Below are 7,877 nucleotides of genomic sequence, written 5' to 3' on the forward strand. Positions count from 1 at the left end.
AAAATTCAATCCACCTTTTTCCCATCCCCATGCCTGCTACTAGAGCATTTCACTGAATCTCCAATTGCTGCAAGGTGCCTCCCTGTAAAACTGGAAGGCCAATCCCCCAGCTAGTGTATGTCAGAATAGCTCTGTTTAATCAGTGAAGCCTTGTTGCATGAGCACTATCAGGGGAAATTTTGCCAATGTTTTAATTCAAAATTTTTTCAAGTTTTTATGCTTGCATTCTGGTTTTGTAACACCAGAATCTTATCATGAAAACTTCCAAATTTGTTTCTCTCCCCTATCAATTCTGTTCCCTGTTCAAGATTAACTATTTTAGAGGAGGCCAAATCTAATTTGGCCTTGAATGCATGAACAGTCTGTAATGATTGAATTGGAGAAAAGATTATTTTCTGTGAAAGCTTAAGGCAGATACTACATTTATCGTTTTGGAAACAGAACTATTTTCTGCTTACAGGGTACATCCAGGACAGTTTCATTTTAATTTTCTTGTTATGCCCTTGCCAAGCTATTGTCAGTTGGTTTTCTATAAGAATTTAAAAACAGCTCTGTTACACTGGCAAACTTGCAGCCTGTATTTCAATACTGAAGTTTATAGAATTAATTAAAATGGCAATCCATATTCCTGTATTTTAACTTGCAAGTAGATAGTTTATACCATAAATTTTGTACTCCCACATGCTGTTAAGTCCACACTGTTCATTGTGGATGACATGTATAATAATAATTTTTATTCATTTTGTATACAACCTCTTCTTGAAAACATGCTTTAAATAATATCATAAAAAGGCAGAGCTCTGAAGCTTTGACAGCTCATTCCTTGGATTTAATGTTTTGGGGACTTCTGTGAAACTCTAGTCCTTTTTACCAGAAATAAAGGGTTCAACCTTAGCCATATTAAAAATATTATACTATTTTATGTATCTCACCACAATTACATCACAAATGAGTATTGTAAAATTTAAATTGCCAAAACATACATAGCCTCCCCAAAACACTCTGTTTTGCTTAGTACACTGAAAAGAGCAAAGTTGAATCAATATCTTTGTTGAAACATTCTAGAGGATTCTTTGGAGGTCAAATAAAAAACTTAAATTCCTCTCTTTTCACAAGACGTTTAGGCAACTTTCATTTTTGGAAAATTACTCTGAACATGATTATTTCCATTCTTAGTATATTGTTAAAGTCTTGTTCACTGAATTTCAATGTAATAATAAGCATTTAATAAGCAGTTAATTTTGTTGTAGTCCTACTTAGCCGATCCAGGTAACTGCAAGTGCATTAAATGCTACAGGACCATGTGGCATCACAGTCTGTAAAGATGTGACTTCAGTGAAAGTGACTGTGTTCAAAAGTGTTGCTGGAGGACCCTGCTTTGGGGCAAGTGTGCAGGAGTGAATAGGAGCTGGGATACATGCTCACCTTACCAGGGTTTAGCGTTGAGCAGCTGTGTCCAAGTCAGCAAGCACTCTCAAGCTTTAGTTTCCCAGATGCTGTAAAGCTATTTGCACACCAGTTAATAGTGCTTGCTACAAAAGGGGATTTGTGGAGGCCAGCAATAGGTGCTGAGGACCTGAACACCATCCAGTGTACCTTGAAGGGAGCTTTTGAGCTTGCTCTAGTGACATTAGCAGGTGGTTCACATTAGGTGTGGTTCTGAGACAGTGTTTTACTTCACTTGCATCTGAAAAGTTTATGTGCTTGAGGCCCAGTCAGTAAGGTGAAACAGCCTTGTAGGGGAGTGCAATTATATATTTGTTTTAATTACATACTCATGATCTTCACTGAATATTAATGGTAACTCATTCTGAGCCATAACTGTTGCTGCAAGTGGCAATCTTTCCCTCCTGTTAACTTGAGAGGCTTTGATTTATACCATGCATCATTTTCCATTTTGTCAACAGAAGTGTTTAGGTAACTGCAAGGCAAAGCAGGCTGGGGAGCTGATCAAAGTGACGCATGGAAGATAAGTTCCCAGGCTGGGTATAAGCAACTGTGTAGTAGAGATGTGTAGGACTGTCCCTTCTGGTAGCAGTGAGAATATTTTTTTTTTGGTGCATTTTTTAAGATGTTTGTGCAGTTATAGCAGTAATCTCCAGTAAATGGAATATGGAGTGTGGGCAGTATAAACTTCAGACGGCACATTGTAGCTCGTATCTATACCAAACATGCAATCAGTTACTGCTGAGCAGCTGGCATGCTAAACTGTGATATGTTGAGGAGTCTCAGATGCTAATAAAATACATGTACAAAGAAGATGGTGATAGATCTATGATAGTATCAGCCTGTTTTCTTTTAAGATTTTTCTTTTTAGAGATATGCAAGAGGAAACTAAAAAATTGGTGTCATAGGTTTGGTTAAACAGTGAGGGGCTTGATCATGTAAAAAGCAGAATGCTTCATAATTCCTTGATCCTGTCCTGTCCCCCTCAAGCTTCTGAGTTTTACTATATTTGAACTACATTGGCTCTCTGACTGTGGTGAGATGAGATTTAATTTGGTCTCAGAAATGTTTCAGAAAGGACTTGTTTTCACTTTCTATTCTGTACCTTTCTGGCTTCTCAGCTTTCTGGCTTCTCAAGCATGCTTGAGAAGCTAGAAGTACCAGTGAGATACTTTTCCTCCATTTTATGTAATTATGTAAACATAACTTTCCTGTTTCTGTCAAACAGTGCGAATATAGGGCAACAGTTATGTATGTATGGTATGGTAAATCTGTTTGCAAGAACATCAGCTTATAGAATTTCCAGTTGGTTCATTTCTGGAAAGTAACCCATTTGACCACAGGCAGTAGTTTTACTAAATCCTTGTGAGGGCTCTCTATTAGAGGAGGACCCAAAATTGATATCAAGGAAACTCTCTAGTTTGGTCCTATTTTAGGACTGGTGTTAATTTGAGAATTTGTATTTTGCAGTGGGGAAGGATAATTACATGTGTAAAACTTACACTGAGTAGATATTCCTCCTGGAAAAATGTCTTTGGAATTTCATGTAAACTTTAGTGGTATTTAGGCTTTGCGGTTGATTTTGCAATCCTATGGGTGAATGGAGCAGGCTTGCACTCATGTGACTAACTCGATTTATCTCTCTCTGATGGGCAGAAATAGGAGTAGTTTGTTATATAGTTAGTATCTAGAGTCTTTGTTTTAAGGCAGTAGAGAGGAAGCTGAGGTGTGTTTAATGTAGAGACGTTAGCTTTCAACTGAGGTTGATGCTGAAGTTTATTTAGCTCCATTTCTTTCTCATTCTCACTGTTAGATCTGTCACTGCTCATTTTATGAAGCTACACATATTTATGTAATGATTTTCTACTTAATTTACTTCCTTTTGTGTGCATCATTAGCATGAATGCTGTTAAAAGGTCAACACTAAAATATAAAATGTTTGTCCAGCACTGATTACAGATTTGTCTTTGGGTGTTTTGTTGCTGCTATTATTGTTTGGGGTTTTTTTGGTGACTATCAGATATTTGTCAGAGAGGGACAAAAGAAATGATCTGAAATAGAAATTGCTTCTCATACTTCTTTTAATTTCTGGGTGAATGATCAAGTGAGTGAGATGCATAAAGAAGGGATATAAAACCAACTCAGGAAGGAGCAGAAGATCAAGCCATTTGATTTTATGGGGTGCCAGGAGCCCTCCTGGATACTTTGTTGACTTGTGACAACGAAAACAAAACTTTTTAAGAAACATAAAGAAGTATGGGTGGAATACCAGAAGAGGTTGCCAGAGAAGATGTGGATGCCCTGTCATTGGGAGTGTTCCAAGTCAGGTTGGATGGGGCTTTGACAACCTGATCTACTGAAAAGTATCCCTGCCCGTGGCAGGGGGTTGGACTAGTTGATCTTTCAAGGTGCCTTCCAACTCAAACCATTCTGTGGTTCTGTGATTGCTCTAAGAGGGTTCTACCAGACAGATTTCTTGTGTCAATGATAATCTGTAATTTAGGAGCTGTTGGGTTGTCATCTGTGAAAACTCAGTCTATTTGACTGTGTTACAAATGCAGGGGACATGGAAATCTCTGTGAGCAGAAACTGTAATAAGTGGTGATACTTATTGAAAAACACTGTCATGTAATGGTGGCTGTCTGATGATCAGTGTCTGCTAAGTCCCTCCTGTGCAAATAACACTACTTAATGTGTACTTACTTGATATAGCAGTGTTACTGTGTGACATACCCAGATCACAGAAAGTAGAAGCACATCAACTTGCCCAAAATGTTATTGCTTGCAAGACTAGTGCTTTCTGTTTTGTTGTGCCTTTTTCTGTGGTGAGTTCTTTTGTGATAGAGGTAAATGTACTGGATTTCATGAGACTTTTTCCCCTAGCACCAACTTAGATCTGCAGGACATGTTTCCATTTTCTGTTTCTTATTTTGAAGGAATTAAGAGACAAGAATTTGCAAGAAACTCATGTAACAGTGGAATCAAAGATAACAGATAAAAAAATCAGTAGGAGACAGAAGAATAAACAAATAAATTGGATCAAAATATGCTCATAAATCCAGTAATCCCTAGGGTAAATCAGGATGGGCACATCAAGAGAGATCCTGGTAACAAAAGCACTAGCAATTAAAAAAAAAAAAAGTATACTTTGGTCTACCCTACCCGTGAATTTATTTTATGGAAACTTTTTTCAAGTGCTCCATGCTATAGAACTACAGTTACAGTATAGTGTACAGGAACGTTTCAGGTGCTGGTTTTTTTTAGTAGCAACTTGATACAGCTTGATCAGGTTTTCATGTGACGTTAAAGACTTGTTCCACAGCAATCATCAATAGTGTATTACTTCAGCTTTATATGCTGCCATAATGGCATATTTTTCTCATCATGATTTGTGTCTAAACCATTTTTGAATTACTTGATTATATTTTGCCAAAATCCACCAAAGGTACGATTTCCTCTGAAGGAAGTGGCTGAAATAACACAAAATTTTGCCTGATGATGATAAAGGAAAAGTTGTACTTTGAAATAGAGAACTGAGTTCTGGCCTCTGTGTTCCGTGTTTGTGTATAATCTTGTTCATTAGAAATTAGAGCACATGTCCACCAGTAGGTAGGTATTCAGCTGTGGATGGTCCAGAACTACTGTGATACTACCATGCATACACTTGCATATGTATTCCCAGGACAGAAGAGAGAGAGAGATGGGTCGGGGGGCTTAAACCAGGGAATCAGGACCTATCAGTCTTTAGGAGAACCAGCTTTTTGAGCATAATGTTAGCTTTATCAGGTTTGGTAGTCAGGTTTCTTTCTAGTCTAGCTGGGTCAGGTCCATGCTGTGCAAAGATAGACCAGGAATTTATTTGATTCAAGCTTAAGCTCATCCCAATTGTAGGAAAATTGTTCTTCTCATTTTGCCCACTCCAGACCTCACTGAGCTTAGTGAGAAGAATGATGAAGACACAAGGCTTGATTTTATACAGATAGAGCAAGTATTTGTTTTCACACACAACTTAGCAATTAGCGACAGAAGGTACATAAGCAATGAAAATGCTCTTATTACATGCTAGTTAAATAGGCCTTTGAGAATAGAAGTGCAGCCACTCTGCTGGCTGATATAGTGATGGCAGGAATGTCCCATGCTTTAGGATAATTGCTGTAATTGAAGCAGGTGTGCCACAGTGCTGCAGCAATTTAGCCACTTCGTGATCTCACTCTGAAGTTTACAAGCAGGCATTTATAATTTCATTTCCATTAGTGGAATGTCTCTGAGAAGCAACATGACTTACTTGAAAACATTTTCCATTATCTACAAGTAGTTCTAAAGTGCTTTCTGCTGTCCTTCCTGCGATGAATCCATTTTGGCTTGCTTCAGGGGATTTGCCTTGTAGAATTCCAGCAACCAAGAGCTAGACATGCATTTCAAGATACATTTACTGGATGTATGTCAGGTGCACTGACTGGGAAAATCACTGCTTTCTGGATGGGTGAGGGGCAGTTCATTATGCTAAGGCCACTGATTAGCCCTGAATTAAATGTTCTCATTCTGTTGTCAAATGTTAAATTGCAGGGGTTGTTTGAAGTGCTAGTGAAACTTTTTCCATAGTTCCTTATTATAATCATTTGAAGTGATCAGGGCAAGCAATATGAAGTGATGAATAGCTGAATCTTTTCACAAAGATTGAAAAAGGGCCAAGATCTCTTGCTTCTGGATTCTCATTTGAACTATGTATGCTTGCCATTCTTATCCTCCATATAGACCAAATGGAAGTGCATCGTTCTGGAATTAGAAGAAAAGTTTTGCAAAACTCCAAGAAAACATGGAATACTGGGTCTCTTACATTTCCTTATGTTTTTCATGTTCTATTCTTTGTCGTCATGTCATGATTTTTGACTGTACCCATAGTCTGATCCTATAGGGTGAAATGAATTGTGAAAGAAAGGGAAAGCAAAAGGTAAACACATTTTTCAAACCTTAGTGGTTTTAAAAAACATGGACTTAAGACTCTCTAGGTGAAGAATGCTTGGCAAGCTAGACATCCAGGGATGGAACTCAACCACAATTCCATCATTTAGTGGCCTTGTGAGGCCATTCTTACTCAGGAAAGTACTTTAAAATGACTTTCATGACTTAAATATGTAGATTACATATCAGCTAAACACACAGAAATGCCTGTAATTCTAATACGTTTCCTCTCTGTTATTCAAAGGCTTCTTCCATATAAAAATATTTATATGGAATAAAATTTATACAGTTGATGCAGGATTCTGCATCATTAGGGAGTTTTGAGATAATCTCATTCAGTGTAAAGAACCTGGCACGAGAATTCTTTGGCTGCTCTAGCCAGATTCAAAATGAATTCATTTCTTCTTTTAAATAATTGGTTTGCACATTTACTTCAAAATTGCCTTATTTCATCCCAAGGGTATCTACCTAACAGAAGTGGGTGAAATGATTGCTTTATTGATGGTGACAAAAGGAAAATGCAAATTGCCTCATTTTAAAAACATAAAAGTTCCTGAGTTAGGGGGGCTGGGCTTTCTGTGTTCAGTCAAAGAAAGTGAAATTCTTTTAAAGAGCACTTTAGAGTCTGACTCCAGCTTGGGTCCAAAGCAGTGTTTCCAGAGAACTGTCTCTGTCTTTCTTGATGGCATGTGGAGTCTAAGTCAGAAATGTCCGACTTGCCAAACAAAACTGGATACTGTTAATTTCCTATCTCACATTCTCCTCTTACACTCTTTATGTCTCTAACTAAAGTTTGTATTTATATAACTAATAGTAAATATCTTTAAAGCATAATGATACATATGTAGTGTATTTTTAGATTCCAGGTAGGTTTGATGCTATTTGATGTTCAAATTGAAGAAGGGCGTTCTCCTTGCTGTAGTGTCACTGTCTAATCAAAATGATATAAAGCAGCTCAGAATATGTGTTCAGCTGCAAGTTTGCTGCTTAATGAGTTTCTCCTACAGCTGATTGAGCTGCACTGAGCAGAGGAACCACACAGTGGTAGGCTCACTGGGTCCAGGCTGGACAAGAAATCTGCTCCAGATAGTACTTCCTCAATTTCCTCTCTGTTCTACAGAAGAAAAAAAGAAACACCATGTTTAGTTTAAGTTAAGTTCATGAGTTTGGTTAAACCAAAAATAAATAGATATATTTGGAACACTATGAACATTTTTGGGAAGTTTCTTGCTGTGCAAGGTCACTTCTAATGCTCAAATCCAGGCAGACCAGGAAGTTGTGTTCAGAGGCTTGGTCACTTCTCCTTTGAGATATTCAGCAACTGTACTTATCTTAACGAATTTTTAATGAATTTTTGCTGATGGAAATGACATAAATGACAGAATTCATGCTCTTCTTTCCCAGATGTCTTTCCTATTATGACTGACATAAATAAAAAAAAGGCAACAACAACTAAAAAAACCCCTCCT

Source organism: Gallinula chloropus (genome assembly GCF_964237585.1).
Source record: "Gallinula chloropus genome assembly, chromosome: 4".
In the NCBI taxonomy this organism is placed as follows: domain Eukaryota; kingdom Metazoa; phylum Chordata; class Aves; order Gruiformes; family Rallidae; genus Gallinula; species Gallinula chloropus.